Here is a 21,512-nt window from a genome sequence, read left to right as displayed (position 1 = left end):
TGAGACCTAAGCAGTTATCGCGGTTGAAATTTCAATAGCGGTCACATGCCGCTATTTGAAATCGCGGTTATCGTGGTGGTATAGCAGTGGTATAGCGGTTTCTTAATTTTATGTATATTTTATATTATATATTTATAAAAACTTTATATATTAGATTATGAATACTATATAGAATTAATATCATAAAAATCATATAAAAACATAACATATTCTATATATAATATTCTAATATACTAATATGGAAACTAGAAAGTGTCAAAATGTCATCGCAGCTTAAGTCATTCGTGGTTTCTAGGTACTGAAAAAGATGAGAAAGGGAAGTTGTCATTTGTTGCTTTGTAGTTTGTAATTAATTATATTCATTATTTGGACTTATTAAGAAAAAAAGTTTAGTGAACTAGTTAAAAAAAATAAAGATTTAATATTGAAATAACACACAATCGTTTTTTTTCTTTGTCAATGTAGCCCAATATGTACGAAAATGTAAAAGCAGTTGTAACGCCGCTATAGCGCTGATGAGATTCGCGGTAAATAGCGGTCAATATCGCCGCTAATAGCGTCACCGCTATTCGTAAACGCTCTTTCAAAATAGCGGTTCAGTAACACCGCAAAAACGTTATAGCGCTGCTATAGCACCGCTATAACGCGCTATTTATAGCATAGGTTGAGACTGTACTTCATTGTGCGGTTATTTATCAAACCCGAGGCAATCCAATCGGGAGGTTATGGGCTAGGGAAATCCAACCGGGAGCTTGTGAGGCAAGATAATCCAATCGGGAGGTTGTGGAACTAGTACATTATATATACAACACAATCCAACCGGAAGTTGTGGGCCAGGTCAAGCCAATTGGGAGATTGTGGACCCAACATGCATTATATATATATATATATATATATATATATATATATATATATATATATATATATATATATATATATATGTTTAGTTGTGTTATGTGGTACTTTAGGGGAACTCACTAAGCTTTGGCTTATAGTTTCAGTTTATTGTTTCAGGTACTTCAAATGATCGTGGCAAGGCAAAGGTGTGATCGTACGCATCCTTCGAAGATACATTTTGGGAGATTTTATGATGTTCTGATCTTGGGGACTATTTGTATTTGACATTTGATTTGATATAGTTATGGGTTGAAAGCAATGGTTTCTTTTAAATTAACTTGAAAAAATTTATCATGATTTTTAGATGTTACAAAAACCTATTTATAACTAACCAAATTAACACCAAGTGGTCAAGGAACAAGAGCCTATGTGTTATCTTCCTGGAGTGCATCAAATTCAGCCTCCCTGGATTTATAACATGCTAGCTTAGAGAGGGCTTGCCGATACGAAGTTATTAACAACAAAAAAGTGCATCTATTAGGATCATAGGAGATGGTTCCATCATTGAAATTTTGAGGAAAAAAATTCATGCACAAACATGCATTGTGATGACTGATGGAGACGGAGTGGATACATTTGGGGAGACGTCATTAACGAAAGCAGATGTGGCATCACCTACAACATCTGTTGTGGTGTCATCATTAGTAGTGGTTCTTGTGGTATGAGTGGGTACAACTTTGTTTGTGGTTATGGTTGTCGCATCAGTAGAATTGATTTCAAAGTCTTGCTGATTTGGTCCAGGAATCACCTGTATTGGTTGTTTTGCATATAAGCCACCATTGCTAGTTGTGTCAAAAATTCGAATAGGTGCTAACGGTCTACACGTGCATTAGAATTGTTAGACAATAACATAGATAAGTCATAATTTCTCATATGATCATTAAAATTTTTAGTTCAAATTGAGAAAACGACATAACTTTGGATGTAGAAGATGGTAAGGTGTAGGAGGATGAGCTTGCAAATGGGAATAGAGATTCATCAAAAATTACATCTCGTGATATATAGACACGTCTGATACTTTTATCTAAACATTTGTACTCGTTATTCATTGAGCTGTAACCAAGAAAGATACACAATTTTGATCGGAACTCAAGATTATGAGAATTATATTTTTTAAGACTTGGCCAACAAGCACAACCAAAATTGCCCAGAAAGGAGTAACCATGTTTTATTTTTAGAAGACGTGTGATGGGTGTTTAGTTGTCTATAGTACGACTGGGCATGCGATTTATGAGGTAGTAGGCAGTTAAGAAGGCTTCATCCCAAAATCTAAACGGGGGGGGGGGGGGGGGGGGGGGGGGAGGGGATATGCTGATGTTTCCATTCAACCATTATATTATGTTGAGATGTATGAGGACAAGACACACGATGTGAAGTTCCTGTATGTTGAAAGTATTAGTGGAGTTTGTGGTATTCACCTGTGACATCCCCTATTTTCTAGAACCGAAAAAAAAATCTTTATGCTTTTAAAATTCATAACATCTTTATTTTTGGAAATTCTCAGTATATTACAATTCTTTTGAGTACAAATATTTGTCTCAAAATTTATAAAAACTCAAGGGATGTCATAATCGATACACGACATATATTACAACGTAAAGAACTAACGGTCCTGAATATTATTGCAAGTCTTCTCTTCAATCACTCAACATCATATTCAAGTCTTCAACAGTCTTAACACCGCTACCTGTGATGCATATAAATTAACTGGGTCAGGTTAGGAAACCTTGTGAGATACATAGATTTTTCAATCCCAAAATATTTTAATGATAATTAATCATATATCTTGAACCTTCAAAATCAATTGCTATCATCACACACACACACACACACACACATATATATATATATATATATATATATATATATATATATATATATATATATATATATACATATACATATCATATCGATAAGACAATCTACCTCGTCCCGTTGATCCTTACATTTTAATCATATACACAGATCTTACGAGATCTAATCAAATGGATCACTATAAATGACAAATTAACTATATTGCTTTGGGGATTCCCTGGTATCCAACAAGGATCAATTAAGACAATAAATGAGAGGAATGGAGTACCTGAATGAACCAATGTTAATTAACACCACAAGACAGTTAAGTCAGGGGTAGTCATCTATATTCCGATAGATGACTTAGATATGCCTAGCAGTAGTCTGACCCTAAGGTATTATTGAACAAAGTTCTACCCTCATATTCATCCTTTCCAACTATCTAGAAAAGAAGGGGGATACTAATATAGTACTCTGGTATGCTCCTTTACCTCAACACGTAATAGTATCAAAAAGGAATTTGTACATAATCGTATTTATTGAACATCATAGTATCCTGGTACGAGTAGCACCCATACCCTGACACATAATGGTACCTGGTGGTTGTCGAGGCCAACAAAATAAATACCCTAAATATTACACACTAAAACAGTGTATAGTGGCAAAGGGATCGTATCCGCGGAGATTGCATCAATTCTTTGAAGTCTAATTATGCTATTCCAAAGCCTCCAATGATGTTCCAATGCCTCATTAGCCTTCCTTAACTCGAATCCTCACCCAAAGATTAAGTCCAAAGAAAAATAAATAGAATGGATAAAACCGCGGACCTGATCACCGATAGTCAACATGGTCAGAATTGATCTTGCTATTATCTCATTACTTTTTCATCCGATGACAATGGGACCATGAACCACAGCTAGGACAACTCTTATAGGTGAGTAAGGAGGGATGGTCAGTCGCAACCCTAATGGAAGATGCAAACAATGAAGAACATTTGTAGTAGGGAGAAAGCAAGTTGACGGGCTCGTACGGAGCTCTACTTTTTTAAGTGCACACTCTTATTACGAAAGTTGTGTGATCTCACGTTTGGGTTTTATCGCTCGGGAACCGTTGTAGGAATCAGTTCACTTAGTGTTGACCCAAACCTCCCGTAGTATCTGACTCAACAGTCTCTCTAACATCACCAATTTGCGAAAAGAAACAACTCGATCTATATACAATAAGACAAACCTAAATAAATGAATATTAAACGTCGGGTGACCAAAATGTAGGAAAATTTGTTCAGTAATTGAACCAGTCACCTATCTAATATTATTATAGTCTTTTTTTTTAACTAGAATGTAATGCACTAACATATTGAATTTTTGCTTTTATCAAGAAAACTTTTTGACTCAAAACTTGGTTCCCAAAATTATGTAAGTGGAACCGAGGGATTAACAATAATAATCTAAATGGTCTAAGTGTGAAAATGACAATGTGTGGAGCGTAAATATGCAAGCTCTTTTTCAAATTTGTGATTGTTCAAAAATAAAGAAAATGCCTAAATATGGGTTAAAAGACTCTCTAAAATCTTAAGTAAATCGCAAAAAAGAATATGGTGATGTAAAGAGACCGGATATGGATTCTACTTGGGGACAATCACCAGTGCTTCATTCTAACGGTTCAAATATGATCAAGTGTGATCCTCTCGGCGGCATGGATCGCAGGGTTAAGACATCCATTGTTATAGTATATCCTACAGTTATTAGTATTGCATGCATAATTTTTCATGGAACTACCTGGCCATGATCACTTACCCCTTTAAGCTTCCAGCATCTGATCCTAATTATGAAGTCCCAAGTTGCAGCTAGTGAGAATAAACAGATAAAAAAAATGCATAAATGCTAATGCCCTAAGCTAAATGTCATGTAAAAATAAAAAGTGAAAAAAAAGAAAATAAAATCTTTTTGGAGTTTTATAAAAAAAATGAATGCAAATTAAGGCTAAAATGTTATGCAACCTAAGTTACAATGCATGAGAAAGCAAAAAGAAAAAAAAGGAATACCCCACTCCAAGCTTAGAAATAAGCATTGTCCTCAATGTTTGGGGCAAGGCGAAAGTACCTAAACTGAGGGATCAGGAGGAGGATATGGGTATTGGAGGTAAGGGTAGGTAAGGTTGAGGTGGATAAGGGTGAGTGGGTGGAGGGTATGGATAGGGAGGAGGAAGTGGTATGTTCTCAAAGTGGTTTTGTGATTGGTGCCACCCCCACATGTGGTGCATTTGCTGAGACATGATTTGGCTAGAGACACAAAGAGCCTCGAATCGTTCGGCAAAATTAGGGGGAGCGGGTAATATGCGGGAGGTGTTTGGGGATGGGCTTGTCGTGGACCATGGATGGGCTCATCGCCAGGCTCGTCATCCACATGCATCCTGTCATCATCTTGAGCCTAGAGCGCATCCTCATTGACTGACGGAATGATGGTCCTCGCGAGTCTCCACTGAGTGCGATCGTGGAAGGTGAAGTTGGAGACTTGGGGGTCGGGAAGAATAAGATATCCGACCCCTTAAGGACAATACCATGTAAAACTGCTCATGTTCCTACGACGATGTGATGCATGTTTGGGAGAACCCGCTCAGCCAAGAGAATTTTGTTGTCGACGGGCGTATAGTCGTCCGGAATCTCAATGTCAAGACCACGAGCTAAAAGGGTGACAAATCTTCCAATGCAAATATCACCAGTTGTTTTGGTTCTCATGAGTGCACATTTGTGGAAAAAGAACGAGGCAAAATCTGAGATCGGTGGGGGTTTTAACGGCGCGTTATGCACCAAAGGAAGAAGAGCCCATTTTTTGTAACTTGGTCGGCTTCTTTGCGGGAAAAAACAGTGCACACCAAGATACGATGGGCAATGCGAAGGCACGAATGAATGATGGAGGTTGATTTATCGCGACCGGCGCATGAAAAGATCCCCCCGGTGATTTCCGTCCAAAAAGTGTCGTGGTTGAACTCAACAGGCAAGGTATAAAAACTGTGAACGTGTTCGAGGATGGTAAGCTCAAAATGTCATTTATCGTTGCAAAATCAATGTACGCCCAGTCCCCCATAAGTTGGAATGCAACTTTTTTTCTCTCACTGTCTAACCCGCAATCGGCTAAGAACTCTCTAGTAGGGAGCTCGTAAGTGTGTGCTATGAGTTCGAGAAGGTTTTTACATCCGATGTTACGGAACAATTGAGTGACCTCCTCAAGAATTCCTAATGAAATGAGCATGGGTTTACACACAAATTTGGTGGAGGCAACCTTCCTACGCAAACTCTTCTTGTAATTTTCAGTCATCTTTGCGTCTCGAAACCTTGGAATGTCGGGTTTATAATTTTGAGCTCTAGCAGGGGCCTTGCCTCGGGCGGCAGCCGGGCGTTTTTTAGATGTGGACATGATCAACCTACAAGAAAATTAACAACCACACGGACCAACAATACCAACAAATAATATTTCAATGCAAATCACCAATCGACTCCTTGTGGACTTCTAAAATTGTTCAACAATCAAAGCAAGAAATAATTCGTAGACTCATTTGGTGCAATAGCATATAAATTGTTGTTCTAGAATATGCATATTGGTCGATTAAAGTCGAGAAAAGAATGTACCCGTTGACTTTTGAAAGTCGAAAATTTTACGCGCAAAAATTCGTGATTTAAAAATCTTGCAACACTCCACCCCAAGCTTGAAGCTTTGCTCAATTCCCCATGAGAAGTAATTTACTGCGAAAATCCGAGAAATCCGGCAATGGGTCGAGATTCTGGCAAAATTTTCCGTCGAGTTTTGAGGAATATTTTAAGTATGGTTTGTAGCCTCGACCAAAACGAAGACAATGGTGGTGTCAGAATTGCGAGAAGTGGACGGAAAATGCCCAGAAAGTAGCGAAATGGTGGAGGTGGCGCCCGAAATTCAGGCAACAGATCGGAGCGGTTTTTGGGTGAGGTTTGTAGAGCTCGAAAAATGGGAGAGAATGCGGTGGTTTCACATAATTCCGACAAGCGGTTTGATGGGAAATCAAGTATTTGTGTTATAAGTGGGAGGTGTTTTAATGGAGTTTAAGGTAAAGAAGAACTGGGGAAGAAAGGGTCGACTGGGGCATCAGTGGGTTTAATTCATGGTCAAAGCTGGTCAAAACACGGGTCAATGAAAGTCAACACCTCACACGGACGTTTTTCGGAGTACACACAGTCCGCGTGAGATGCCCTGAAATGGTCCATTTGTCCATTCCCTCGTGCGGTCGTTTCCATTGATAACACACAATCTGTTTGTATAACCCATGCGGACTAACCCCAACCACACACAGACCGCGTAAAACGTTCTGTGACCATCCAAAATTAAAGAATGACGCGGTCGAATTTTTGCCCACACACTGTCCATGTTTATAAACCACGTGGACGGCTCTTCGAGTACACGCAGACCGCGTGTCTTGCAAAAACTTTCTAAGCTCTTTTGACATATGGGGCTTAAAATTCAACACTCTCTTGGCTTCAAGGAAGAAGATGAAAGGTGAAATGCAAAAAAGAATTTATCTAAAGCGTTTATGCGGAATTAGAAAATATGAAAACATTAAGTTTTTCAAAAATGCCCTTCTTTAACGTCTTTGGCGAGACATCCTTCCAGCTTGATTCAACACTCGGGACATCCAAATGGATGATTTCAAGGGCATTCGCATTAAAACGAATGGCTTCAAACGATGCCCGTTGACTTTGAAAATTTGTCCCGTTTCTTCACTTTATATTTCAACCGCTCCGTGTTCAAAGACTTTTAGCACAACAAATGGACATATCCATCTTGACCTCAATTTTCTGGGAAATAACTTCAATTGTGAATGGTAAAGCAAAACCCTATGACCCGGTTCAAAATGCTTTCGGGTGATGGACTTGTCGTGGAAGAGCTTCATTTTTTCCTTGTAAATTCTTGAGTTTTCATAAGAGTCATTTCTCAACTCTTCTAACTCTTGAAGTTGAAGCTTCCTTTGTGTTCCCACCTCATCAATATTAAAATTGCATTGCTTTACCACCCAAAAAGCACGGTGCTCCAATTCCACGGGAAGATGATCAAGTGATGACGTCGATAATCAAGTGTTGGCTGAAATACTTAGTGGATCTAGTGAGATTAAAGGATCCAAATGAATTTTCTATTAATCAACACAAGGGGGATTGGTGAAGACTATAAGGTGTCTTGGGTTAGAAGACTAAAATCGACTCATAGCGTATCATTCTTAGCAATTTAGGAAACCCAATTACTTAATGCTGAGAACATTGTTGTTTTGGCATGTTGGGGTTCAGATGATTTTAATTGAATCAACTCATTGGTGAGACCTAATGGTTTATGTCACACCCCGCTAAAGCGGAAACGCAAGATATGACAGCGATAACGGTTTCATTGCAAAAAATAAATATACATCACCATAGCAGTATTTAAAAGTTTACAACCCATAGCTTAAAAAGAAACAAAGTACAAGTTTTCCAAAACAACATTGTTCAAAATATAACTTCATACTAGCTTCAACACGATGCAGCATGCTCTATGATGATGAATCTTTACATCCACTTACTAATTATTTCCTGAAAAAGCATGTAAAACGAGCGTCAACTATGAAAATAGTTGGTGAGTACACAAGTTTATAAAATCGAGCTTGAAATAAGGCTTTTCGTAAATACAAGTACATTGCTTTAATGATAAACAAAGTTGATTGCTATTAATGAATACAAGTTTATTGTTATAACAAGCAACGAGTTTGTATGTATATGAGCAAACAATGAGTCTCAACCAAACCTATGACTGAAGCCCTATCGAGATCTATGTTTATCGTTCCATAGATGAATAAGGTATCATGCACTCCAGCAATAGGGCGAGTGAGGAGTTGTCAATTCCTAATAGCGCTATCCATAATGACCATTGGCTCAAAGAGTTAATGGTTAGAGATAAGGGAAGGGTCTTAGTACGATAAGTTCTCATGTTCCGTGTTGCATAGACATACATAAAGAAACATAGCAATACAATAGCAATCATGTTTGATACAAATCAATTTAAATACAACATGCAAATTATAGTTTTTCTGGACATGCTTTTCCACCCCAAAACATTTAAAAATCGAAAATAGGGGAATGGTGAATACTCACAATGTGCAAAATATAACAGTCAAGTTTATAGGAGTCAATTAAATACAACGAACATAAATAGTTTAGGACATGCTTTTCCACCCCAAAACATATAAAAACCGAAAATAGGGGAGTGCGTGAATACTCACAATGTTTCGTGTAGGTACAAGTAGTGCCTCGGGATGCACCAATATCTTACTACCGGGACCCTATGACATCAAACACACACTAGTGAGTTTCCATGTCGTAATTTAATGCTAATATACTAAACTCTACACATAGTGAAATGCCAATTTATGTTTTAGTATTGGATTTTATATTAATTAGTTACACTTTTTCAAAGTTTTAAGTCTTTATAACAACATAAATTCACGAAAAATAGCATTCAAAGGATAAAAAATTTCAAAATTTTTATTTAACTGTTATTACACAATACTAAGCTGAGAATAATATAAAAATGGATTTCCAAGCTGTTTAATTATATTTTATGATTTTTGAGCATTTATTCCAATAAAAATTGAAATAAATATAAACCAATTTCCAAAATTATCCAAACTTTTTTATTTGACTGTTATTATACATAACTAGGCTGGGAAAAATATAAAAGATATTTTTCAGTGGGTATTTCTATTTTTCCTTGTTTTATTCCTTTAAATAATCATTAATTGAAGAAATAATATTAAACAGTTAAAATAAATTACCAAAAACTTTTCTAACATCATTTACAGTGTAATTAATCTGGAAAAAATACCAAAAGTGGTTTTCATATTGTATAATCCGGTTTTGGGTATTTATGTGTATTTCAGTGTATTTAACCTTAGAAAATAGGAGACAAATAGTTTACAGTAGAGAAAAATCATCAAAATTTGTATGTAACCTCCTACTGTACAACATGGTGTTCTGGTAAATTTTCATGAATTTTGGATAATCAGAACTATTTTTCCTATTTTTAGGCCATTATAATTACCAAAAATCAAGAAAAATAGTAAGGCATGATCAAAAAAATTTTGAAATTTTTTTTCTGAGTCACCCACCACAGGTAAGGGCTGCGAAAATTGTTAGATACAATTTTCACACTCTCTAAAGTGGTTTTGTGATTTATTATACCCAAACAAAAAGAAAATCGGAAATCATACCAAACAACAACAAAAATTGATGAAATTTAGTGAGGGGTCATTATTCACCATAGGGGTCATCCATGAATCTATTCCGGATTTATAGACCTCTGGAAGTATTTTATGTGATTTATGTCCTTGGTTTCTTGCAATAATTTTAATAAATCAAAGAAATGATAAAAGCTCTAGAAATTTTCCAGATTATCATATGCATGTGAGGGCTTTCAAAAGGAAAAATGTTCAAATTTTATTCAGAAGGGAAAATAGGGGTATTGAACCCAAACAAGTTAAGAAATGTTGCACATTATAGTGCATGAGATGTAAATGTGGCTGAAATTCATGAATTTGAGTAGCACATTCTGTGGGGTTTTAAGCCACGAAATTTCAGCCATCGTTCACTGGATATGTTAAGTTTCTAAATTATTTTTCCCCAGATTTATGGTTGGGTTTAAGGCCACTGGTCACGCAAGGCAAAAATGGTGATCACAGAAAAAGAGCTGTTCGCGCAACCATTTTGTAAAAATTGCCAAAAATCCGATATTTAATATTTTACAGTGAGACCAGTTGGGTTTGAAAGTTAACTCGTGAAACTATCCAATACAAAAAGAATATCAGGATTTGGATAAGTAATGACCGAGTTATGGCCGTTCAAAGCTGAACAAAGTAGTCTGGCAGATTGCATGTCTTCCCTGTTTGCTTTGAGTGCATTCTTAGGGCGTTTTGACAAGAACAACATGCATGCTTCTGTTAAGGTCCGATTTATAGCACATGCATGGAGTGAATGAGCATCCAAGATGTACTAGAAATGGTTTAAATGCTTTTGGTCATGCAAGAACACAAAAGAAACGGAGAAGAAGATGTAATACTCGGTTTTGAAGTCACATGAACACATGTGCATCTTTTTCACTCCTTGCATGGGTTTGATCCCAGATTTTCACCATCTCAAACACATGCATTGTGTTATGGTGAGAATCTACAAACCACAAGGGAAAAAGTAAGGATTTCTAGCCATGGAAGGGCATAGAATCCGAAGAGTAGAGAAGAACCATGAAGAAAAGGAAGTAAAATCATGAAACTATCAGGGAGGATTGTGTTGTTTACCTTGGTTTTGATCTTGAGAGAAGCAAGAACACTTCAAGGCCTTCTCTATTTCGAAATTATGGCAGAGAATGAATATTTTCTGATGTGTAGGAGTGGTCTTGGAAGTGGGAGAGTTTTTTGGAGAAGGAGTGAAGAGAGAAGTGGAAGAGTGTAGGGAATGATCTTAATGATTGAATTTTTGGGAAGATGAAAGCATGGGGGAGAGGGGGTGCCGGATTTTTGAGGGTATTAAAGTGCCCTCTCTCTCTCTCTCCTAATTCAAATTAAATAATTTCCCTCTTCAATTTTATAAAACCATAATTTTTATAAAAATGATTTTTTATGTAATTCTCTATTTGTTTAAAGATCTTGTTTTTATCTATTAAATTATGATTAATGTATGATAATTTAAATTTCTATTTCATTGGTATAATCCATAATTTGATTAATAAAAATTTGATATTAGGAAGCTTATAGCCAAATTTTATAAAGTTTTTAAGCTTTAAGATTTATAAATTTGGATTTTTGGCTCTTTAGGGTTTTTGGAATATTGTTTGATATTCACCATCATATTGAAATATAATTAGAATATTTTAATTTATTTTTAGGGTTTTACACCCTTTTTCAATTGTAACAAAGTTTGAAGTTTCATTCTAATTATAGTATTGGCATTTCCTATTGTAGTTAAGCAACTTACTAGAATCGTAAGTGTCAAGTATATTAGTCCTAGATCTTAGTTGGATCCTAGTTTATGCAAGATTTTGACCTAATCTTTACTACTAGGCCATGGCATGTTGTGCATGAATGGTTTTTATAAAGATGCATGAGTCCGAGAATGACCTGAATTGAAAGTTGTCACAGTTATGTGGGTTAGATCTGATCCCACATCGGCTGGGAAGGAGAACTAAACATTCCTTATAAGGGGTGTGGATACCTTCTCTAACACAACGCGTTTTAAAGTCGTGAGGGCAGTAGATCCCATAAGAACTCTGCAGTTAAGCGTGCTCGGGCAGGAGTAGTACCAGGATGGGTGACCCCCTGGGAAGTCCTCTTGTCGAGTGGCCCAAAGCGGACAATATTGTGATACGTGCCAGAGGGGGATGTTACAAATGGTATCAGAGCTAAACTTATAGAGAACATCGGTTTTTCTTTAAGAAAACACAACCTATAACTAAAACTTACAAAGAAATTCTTTTTACATCAAACATATTACTAGTATAATTAGGTCGGGAGTTGTATCATTGGACCTCGATTAAACATAGCCTGATCATCTATGTTTAATTAAGGAAAGATTTATACAAAGCCTGAGCTAATTATAATGGGAATATGTTCAACAAAATTTTTGAGAAAACTTTATTTCAAAAATTCAAAAGGTTAATTTTGGTGTGTATAAGCATTGCATATTATAGGCATGCATTGTCATTTATTTCATATCTCATTGAAACTATGTCTCAGTCCACTATGTCAACATCGTCATCTTCCCGCGCTACCGCCTCAGCCGACGAGTCCGGCTACGTCACTATTATCCCTCGACGTAATCCCCCCGCCTCGGTAGAAGAAGACCCATCGGAGGACATGGAAGATACAGGAAACTTGGTGGAGATCAGCAATGACAACGCCCCGAGTCAACGACGCGAGGCATCACCTGCATCCGTGTTGCCACAGCCACCACTTTATGGACTTCGCATTCAGAGGACGGCGAGGAAGAGTGTTCCTATTCCAGGAAGGATAGCCACCAACACAGCAGGACTTTGAACGACAGGACCTAGCGGGGTAGGACCCAGCGTTGCAGGACCGAGAGCACCCCCACCACAGCGAGTCATAGGGATACCTGTCAGGCAGCCAAGTATGACCCCGGAGGAGTCCCGGAGATTGCAGTCGATGGCAGCGGCCTACGCCACAGTCTCGCTGTGATAGCTGGACATCAGGAGGTATTGGATGAAGTGATGACAAGGATGGAAATCATGTTTCAGCATTCGATGGAGGCTGCTGACACTGCTAGTGCTGCTAGACAAGAGGCAGGTCATGCGATGACCGCATATTATGTGCTTGGAGGGCTATTACTGATTGTGGTGTTGATGTTTCTTGTTGGGATAGCGATTGGCATTTGGTTCTGATTTCAGTATTTTATTTTATTTTGTCATGAAATGAAAACACATGTTGGGTGTCTTTTGGGAAAAACATTTAAAACTTTATGTTGGGATTGATGTATTGATTTGGTTTTAAGATTATTTCAAATGGTAATGAAGAATTTTATTTTATGTTTGAAAACTTTTACAATGAGGTCAAACCCAAGAATTTATTTAGTCAATGGTTTAATAAAAAAAAAAGAATTTTCTTTTTTCTTTCCTTTCTCAAATCTATATGCATAGTATTAATGCAACCCATTAATTTGACAACACTTATCGTTTTCAAAATAGTAGTGAACTAAATATTATACATTATTTTATGTATTTATACGTATTTCTACTCTTGTGTCATAGAACCATGTCAGGAAGGCCTAATCGCGGGCGCCCACAGAACAAAACACCCGATGTTGCTCAAGTTGTAGCCCAACAACTCATGGAAGCAATCCCAAACATTGTTACTCAAGTAACTGCAGGACATAATGCTAACCAAGGAAGTAGTGGAGGAAACCGGGGAAACAATGAAAGAGAATGCAACTACAAGTCCTTTATGACCTGTAAACCTAAGGAGTTCCATGGAAAGGAAGGTGCGGTCGGGTTGCTGAAATGGATTGACAGCATGGAGTCGGTCCTTCACATTAGCAAATGCCTCGAGCGCAACAAAGTTGAGTATGCATCTTGCCTACTCCAAGATAGGGCATTGACCTGGTGGAATACCCTAGTGCAAACCCGAGGCTGTACAGCGGCATATCAACTAACTTGGGAAGACCTAAAGAAGTTGCTGATAGAGGAGTATTGTCCCAAGGATGAACTTCAGGAGCTTGAATCTGAATTCTGGAAGACCTCTTCGTGTTTCTCTTCCCAGAGAAATTTTCTGTCCTTTTGGGTCAAAGATGTTAATGGTGGAGCAATCCTAGAGAAATTTTCAATGAAACGTCTGTAGTACCCAGCTAATCCTAGGAACTGTCGTATTTCTGTCGGGGTTTTGGGGGCTTCCCATTTCTTGATTGCCTTGATCTTAGCTGGATCTACATGAATTCCTCTTTCGCCGATCACATGACCAAGAAAATGTACTTCCCGAATCCAAAATTCACACTTAGTGAACTTGGCATACAATTTATGCTCCTTCAACAGCTCCAACACTAGCTTCAGATGTCTATTGTGATCTTCTTTGGTTTGCGAGTAAACAAGTATGTCATCGATAAATACAATTACAAACTTGTCTAGGTATGGTCTACAGACCCTATTCATCAAATCCATGAAAACAGCGGGTGCGTTTATTAGTCCAAAAGGCATGACTAAGAACTCATAATGTCCATAACGGGTTCTAAATGCTATTTTGTGAATGTCCCCTTCGTGAATTCTTAGTTGATGATACCCTGACCGAAGGTCGATTTTTGAGAAGTAGGAAACGCCCTGCAATTGATCGAACAAGTCATCTATTCGAGGGAGGGGATATCGATTCTTGATTGTCAACTTGTTCAGTTCTCTGTAATCAATACACATTTGGAACGACCCGTCTTTCTTTTTGACGAATAACACTGGGGCTCCCCAAGGTGAAGAGCTTGGTCGAATAAACCCTTTGTCTAGAAGTTCTTGAAGTTGTCTGGATAGTTCTTGCATCTTGGATGGTGCAAGGCGATATGGTGCTTTTGCTACCGGTGCCGCTCCGGGAATTCAGTCTATCCGAAATTCGACCTGTCTGTGAGGGGGTAAACCGGGCAATTCCTCCGGAAACACTTCGGGATAATTTTGAACCACTGGAATCTCCTTGAGTTGCTTAGCTTCAGGTTCTCTTTCTAGCACGTGGGCCATGAATGCAATACAATTCTTCTTCAGGTACTTGTGAATCTTCATGCTTGATACTATGTTTAAACTTCTTCCTGGCTTCTCACCGTGTATGATAAGGGTTTCTCCATTAGGGAGAGGTACTCTAATGACTTTCTCGTAACAACCAATGTCCGCTCTATTTTTGGATAACCAATCCATTCCTACTATCACATCAAAACTACCTAGCTCTATAGGAATTAGGTCAATGCTAAAGAGTTTATCAGCTAAATTCAAAGTACAACCAGGAATTATATCATTAGCCCTAATTTCATACCCATCAGCAAGTTCAATAGCATAAACATTCCTCATCTTTCTCAATTTCAAGCCAATTAATGGTCTAAATGCTAAAGAAACAAAACTCCTATCTGCTCCCGCATCGAATATTACTGATGCAAAATGGTTGTTCAGGAGAAACGTACCTGTTATCACTTCAGGGTTCTGACGAGCTTCTTCTGCACCAATCACAAAGGCTACACCTCTTGGCCGTCCAACTTGATTTCCTTGGAAGTTTTGCCTGGCTTGGCCTTGTCCATTGCTACGAGGCCCTTTGTTCAGTTTGGGACATGCCCTACGGAGATGATCAATCAGTACTCCCGCACTCGTAACATGCCCTTTTTCCCTCCTTATTCAGCTTAAAATACTTCGAGTAATGGCCTGTTTGTTTACAGTTTTAGCACACTGGGCACGCTCCCTTGTGATGGAAGTTACACTTATTGCACTTCGGAAGCGGTCCTGAGTACTGCTTTCTCTCCTGCACTTCCATGACTTCCTGTTCTTGAGTTTTCAATGGTTCTTGCTCCTAGGCTCTTACCATAAAGTTTCTTGAGACTTTCAGCTTCCTCCCTGACTTGCCTCCATACTTCTTCTCTCCCTGATCTGTTGGCTTCCTCTTGCTACTAGAGTTTTCCTTTGTCGATGCACCCATCCTTATCACATCATTGGTTAGTCGATTTGCTAGACTTACTGCACTCTGAATAGTAGATGGATTTGCTGAGGTAACCATTCCCCTAATTTCTGGTGCCAGACCCCAGATGTAACGATCTATCCGTTTCTCCTCAGGAGTAACCATGTGAGGTACCAGTTTTGCTAGCTCATGAAATCGGACTGTGTACTTCTCTATTTGTGTTCCAACCATAGAATGGTTCCAGAATTCAGATTCAAGCTCCTGAAGTTCATCCTTGGGACAATACTCCTCTATCAGCAGCTTCTTTAGGTCTTCCCAAGTTAGTTGATATGCTGCTGTACGGCCTCGGGTTTGCACTAGGGTATTCCACCAGGTCAATGCCCTATCTTGGAGTAGGCAAGATGCATACTCAACTTTGTTGCGCTCGAGGCATTTGCTAATGTGAAGGACCGACTCCATGCTGTCAATCCATTTCAGCAACCCGACCGCACCTTCCTTTCCATGGAACTCCTTAGGTTTACAGGTCATAAAGGACTTGTAGTTGCATTCTCTTTCATTGTTTCCCCGGTTTCCTCCACTACTTCCTTGGTTAGCATTATGTCCTGCAGTTACTTGAGTAACAATGTTTGGGATTGCTTCCATGAGTTGTTGGGCTACAACTTGAGCAACATCGGGTGTTTTGTTCTGTGGGCGCCCGCGATTAGGCCTTCCTGACATGGTTCTATGACACAAGAGTAGAAATACGTATAAATACATAAAATAATGTATAATATTTAGTTCACTACTATTTTGAAAACGATAAGTGTTGTCAAATTAATGGGTTGCATTAATACTATGCATATAGATTTGAGAAAGGAAAGAAAAAAGAAAATTCTTTTTTTTTTATTAAACCATTGACTAAATAAATTCTTGGGTTTGACCTCATTGTAAAAGTTTTCAAACATAAAATAAAATTCTTCATTACCATTTGAAATAATCTTAAAACCAAATCAATACATCAATCCCAACATAAAGTTTTAAATGTTTTTCCCAAAAGACACCCAACATGTGTTTTCATTTCATGACAAAATAAAATAAAATACTGAAATCAGAACCAAATGCCAATCGCTATCCCAACAAGAAACATCAACACCACAATCAGTAATAGCCCTCCAAGCACATAATATGCGGTCATCGCATGACCTGCCTCTTGTCTAGCAGCACTAGCAGTGTCAGCAGCCTCCATCGAATGCTGAAACATGATTTCCATCCTTGTCATCACTTCATCCAATACCTCCTGATGTCCAGCTATCACAGCGAGACTGTGGCGTAGGCCGCTGCCATCGACTGCAATCTCCGGGACTCCTCCGGGGTCATACTTGGCTGCCTGACAGGTATCCCTATGACTCGCTGTGGTGGGGGTGCTCTCGGTCCTGCAACGCTGGGTCCTACCCCGCTAGGTCCTGTCGTTCAAAGTCCTGCTGTGTTGGTGGCTATCCTTCCTGGAATAGGAACACTCTTCCTCGCCGTCCTCTGAATGCGAAGTCCATAAAGTGGTGGCTGTGGCAACACGGATGCAGGTGATGCCTCGCGTCGTTGACTCGGGGCGTTGTCATTGCTGATCTCCACCAAGTTTCCTGTATCTTCCATGTCCTCCGATGGGTCTTCTTCTACCGAGGCGGGGGGATTACGTCGAGGGATAATAGTGACGTAGCCGGACTCGTCGGCTGAGGCGGTAGCGCGGGAAGATGACGATGTTGACATAGTGGACTGAGACATAGTTTCAATGAGATATGAAATAAATGACAATGCATGCCTATAATATGCAATGCTTATACACACCAAAATTAACCTTTTGAATTTTTGAAATAAAGTTTTCTCAAAAATTTTGTTGAACATATTCCCATTATAATTAGCTCAGGCTTTGTATAAATCTTTCCTTAATTAAACATAGATGATCAGGCTATGTTTAATCGAGGTCCAATGATACAACTCCCGACCTAATTATACTAGTAATATGTTTGATGTAAAAAGAATTTCTTTGTAAGTTTTAGTTATAGGTTGTGTTTTCTTAAAGAAAAACCGATGTTCTCTATAAGTTTAGCTCTGATACCATTTGTAACATCCCCCTCTGGCACGTATCACAATATTGTCCGCTTTGGGCCACTCGACAAGAGGACTTCCCAGGGGGTCACCCATCCTGGTACTACTCCTGCCCGAGCACGCTTAACTGCAGAGTTCTTATGGGATCTACTGCCCTCACGACTTTAAAACGCGTTGTGTTAGAGAAGGTATCCACACCCCTTATAAGGAATGTTTAGTTCTCCTTCCCAGCCGATGTGGGATCAGATCTAACCCACATAACTGTGACAACTTTCAATTCAGGTCATTCTCGGACTCATGCATCTTTATAAAAACCATTCATGCACAACATGCCATGGCCTAGTAGTAAAGATTAGGTCAAAATCTTGCATAAACTAGGATCCAACTAAGATCTAGGACTAATATACTTGACACTTACGATTCTAGTAAGTTGCTTAACTACAATAGGAAATGCCAATACTATAATTAGAATGAAACTTCAAACTTTGTTACAATTGAAAAAGGGTGTAAAACCCTAAAAATAAATTAAAATATTCTAATTATATTTCAATATGATGGTGAATATCAAACAATATTCCAAAAACCCTAAAGAGCCAAAAATCCAAATTTATAAATCTTAAAGCTTAAAAACTTTATAAAATTTGGCTATAAGCTTCCTAATATCAAATTTTTATTAATCAAATTATGGATTATACCAATGAAATAGAAATTTAAATTATCATACATTAATCATAATTTAATAGATAAAAACAAGATCTTTAAACAAATAGAGAATTACATAAAAAATCATTTTTATAAAAATTATGGTTTTATAAAATTGAAGAGGGAAATTATTTAATTTGAATTAGGAGAGAGAGAGAGAGGGCACTTTAATACCCTCAAAAATCCGGCACCCCCTCTCCCCCATGCTTTCATCTTCCCAAAAATTCAATCATTAAGATCATTCCCTACACTCTTCCACTTCTCTCTTCACTCCTTCTCCAAAAAACTCTCCCACTTCCAAGACCACTCCTACACATCAGAAAATATTCATTCTCTGCCATAATTTCGAAATAGAGAAGGCCTTGAAGTGTTCTTGCTTCTCTCAAGATCAAAACCAAGGTAAACAACACAATCCTCCCTGATAGTTTCATGATTTTACTTCCTTTTCTTCATGGTTCTTCTCTACTCTTCGGATTCTATGCCCTTCCATGGCTAGAAATCCTTACTTTTTCCCTTGTGGTTTGTAGATTCTCACCATAACACAATGCATGTGTTTGAGATGGTGAAAATCTGGGATCAAACCCATGCAAGGAGTGAAAAAGATGCACATGTGTTCATGTGACTTCAAAACCGAGTATTACATCTTCTTCTCCGTTTCTTTTGTGTTCTTGCATGACCAAAAGCATTTAAACCATTTCTAGTACATCTTGGATGCTCATTCACTCCATGTATGTGCTATAAATCGGACCTTAACAGAAGCATGCATGTTGTTCTTGTCAAAACGCCCTAAGAATGCACTCAAAGCAAACAGGGAAGACATGCAATCTGCCAGACTACTTTGTTCAGCTTTGAACGGCCATAACTCGGTCATTACTTATCCAAATCCTGATATTCTTTTTGTATTGGATAGTTTCACGAGTTAACTTTCAAACCCAACTGGTCTCACTGTAAAATATTAAATATCGGATTTTTGGCAATTTTTACAAAATGGTTGCGCGAACAGCTCTTTTTCTGTGATCACCATTTTTGCCTTGCGTGACCAGTGGCCTTAAACCCAACCATAAATCTGGGGAAAAATAATTTAGAAACTTAACATATCCAGTGAACGATGGCTGAAATTTCGTGGCTTAAAACCCCACAGAATGTGCTACTCAAATTCATGAATTTCAGCCACATTTACATCTCATGCACTATAATGTGCAACATTTCTTAACTTGTTTGGGTTCAATACCCCTATTTTCCCTTCTGAATAAAATTTGAACATTTTTCCTTTTGAAAGCCCTCACATGCATGTGATAATCTGGAAAATTTCTAGAGCTTTTATCATTTCTTTGATTTATTAAAATTATTGCAAGAAACCAAGGACATAAATCACATAAAATACTTCCAGAGGTCTATAAATCCGGAATAGATTCATGGATGACCCCTATGGTGAATAATGACCCCTCACTAAATTTCATCAATTTTTGTTGTTGTTTGGTATGATTTCCGATTTTCTTTTTGTTTGGGTATAATAAATCACAAAACCACTTTAGAGAGTGTGAAAATTGTATCTAACAATTTTCGCAGCCCTTACCTGTGGTGGGTGACTCAGAAAAAAAATTTCAAAATTTTTTTGATCATGCCTTACTATTTTTCTTGATTTTTGGTAATTATAATGGCCTAAAAATAGGAAAAATAGTTCTGATTATCCAAAATTCATGAAAATTTACCAGAACACCATGTTGTACAGTAGGAGGTTACATACAAATTTTGATGATTTTTCTCTACTGTAAACTATTTGTCTCCTATTTTCTAAGGTTAAATACACTGAAATACACATAAATACCCAAAACCGGATTATACAATATGAAAACCACTTTTGGTATTTTTTCCAGATTAATTACACTGTAAATGATGTTAGAAAAGTTTTTGGTAATTTATTTTAACTGTTTAATATTATTTCTTCAATTAATGATTATTTAAAGGAATAAAACAAGGAAAAATAGAAATACCCACTGAAAAATATCTTTTATATTTTTCCCAGCCTAGTTATGTATAATAACAGTCAAATAAAAAAGTTTGGATAATTTTGGAAATTGGTTTATATTTATTTCAATTTTTATTGGAATAAATGCTCAAAAATCATAAAATATAATTAAACAGCTTGGAAATCCATTTTTATATTATTCTCAGCTTAGTATTGTGTAATAACAGTTAAATAAAAATTTTGAAATTTTTTATCCTTTGAATGCTATTTTTCGTGAATTTATGTTGTTATAAAGACTTAAAACTTTGAAAAAGTGTAACTAATTAATATAAAATCCAATACTAAAACATAAATTGGCATTTCACTATGTGTAGAGTTTAGTATATTAGCATTAAATTACGACATGGAAACTCACTAGTGTGTGTTTGATGTCATAGGGTCCCGGTAGTAAGATATTGGTGCATCCCGAGGCACTACTTGTACCTACACGAAACATTGTGAGTATTCACGCACTCCCCTATTTTCGGTTTTTATATGTTTTGGGGTGGAAAAGCATGTCCTAAACTATTTATGTTCGTTGTATTTAATTGACTCGTATAAACTTGACTGTTATATTTTGCACATTATCAGTATTCACCATTCCCCTATTTTCGGTTTTTAAATGTTTTGGGGGTGGAAAAGCATGTCCTAAACTATTTATGTTCGTTGTATTTAATTGACTCATATAAACTTGACTGTTATATTTTGCACATTGTGAGTATTCACGCACTCTCCTATTTTCAGTTTTTATGTTTTGGGGTGGAAAAGCATGTCCAGAAAAACTATAATTTGCATGTTGTATTTAAATTGATTTGTATCAAACATGATTGCTATTGTATTGCTATGTTTC

At 37.5% G+C, this 21,512-nt stretch overlaps 1 long non-coding RNA gene across 3 annotated transcripts in view; it reads right to left on the bottom strand.

Annotated features, from left to right (window-relative positions):
* Window positions 1-2,354: 2,354 nt before the first annotated feature.
* Window positions 2,355-21,512, bottom strand: part of LOC145055215 (uncharacterized) — a 29,326-nt gene continuing 10,168 nt past the window's right edge. Inside the window, exons 4-5 of one of the 3 annotated variants that reach the window (XR_013685103.1) lie at window positions 8,965-9,024; window positions 8,077-8,278 (exon numbers count right to left, since the gene is read on the bottom strand). This is a non-coding gene — a long non-coding RNA (uncharacterized LOC145055215). Of the gene's footprint in view, window positions 2,585-8,076; window positions 8,279-8,964; window positions 9,025-21,512 lie in introns of those variants that run through there. The other 2 variants (XR_013685102.1, XR_013685104.1) reach the window with 2 other exon arrangements.

The sequence above is a fragment of the Lactuca serriola genome, chromosome 5 (genome assembly GCF_051521515.1).
Source record: "Lactuca serriola cultivar US96UC23 chromosome 5, Lser_US96UC23_V15, whole genome shotgun sequence".
NCBI lineage: Eukaryota > Viridiplantae > Streptophyta > Magnoliopsida > Asterales > Asteraceae > Lactuca > Lactuca serriola.
This window is presented reverse-complemented; position numbering and strand designations above follow the sequence as displayed.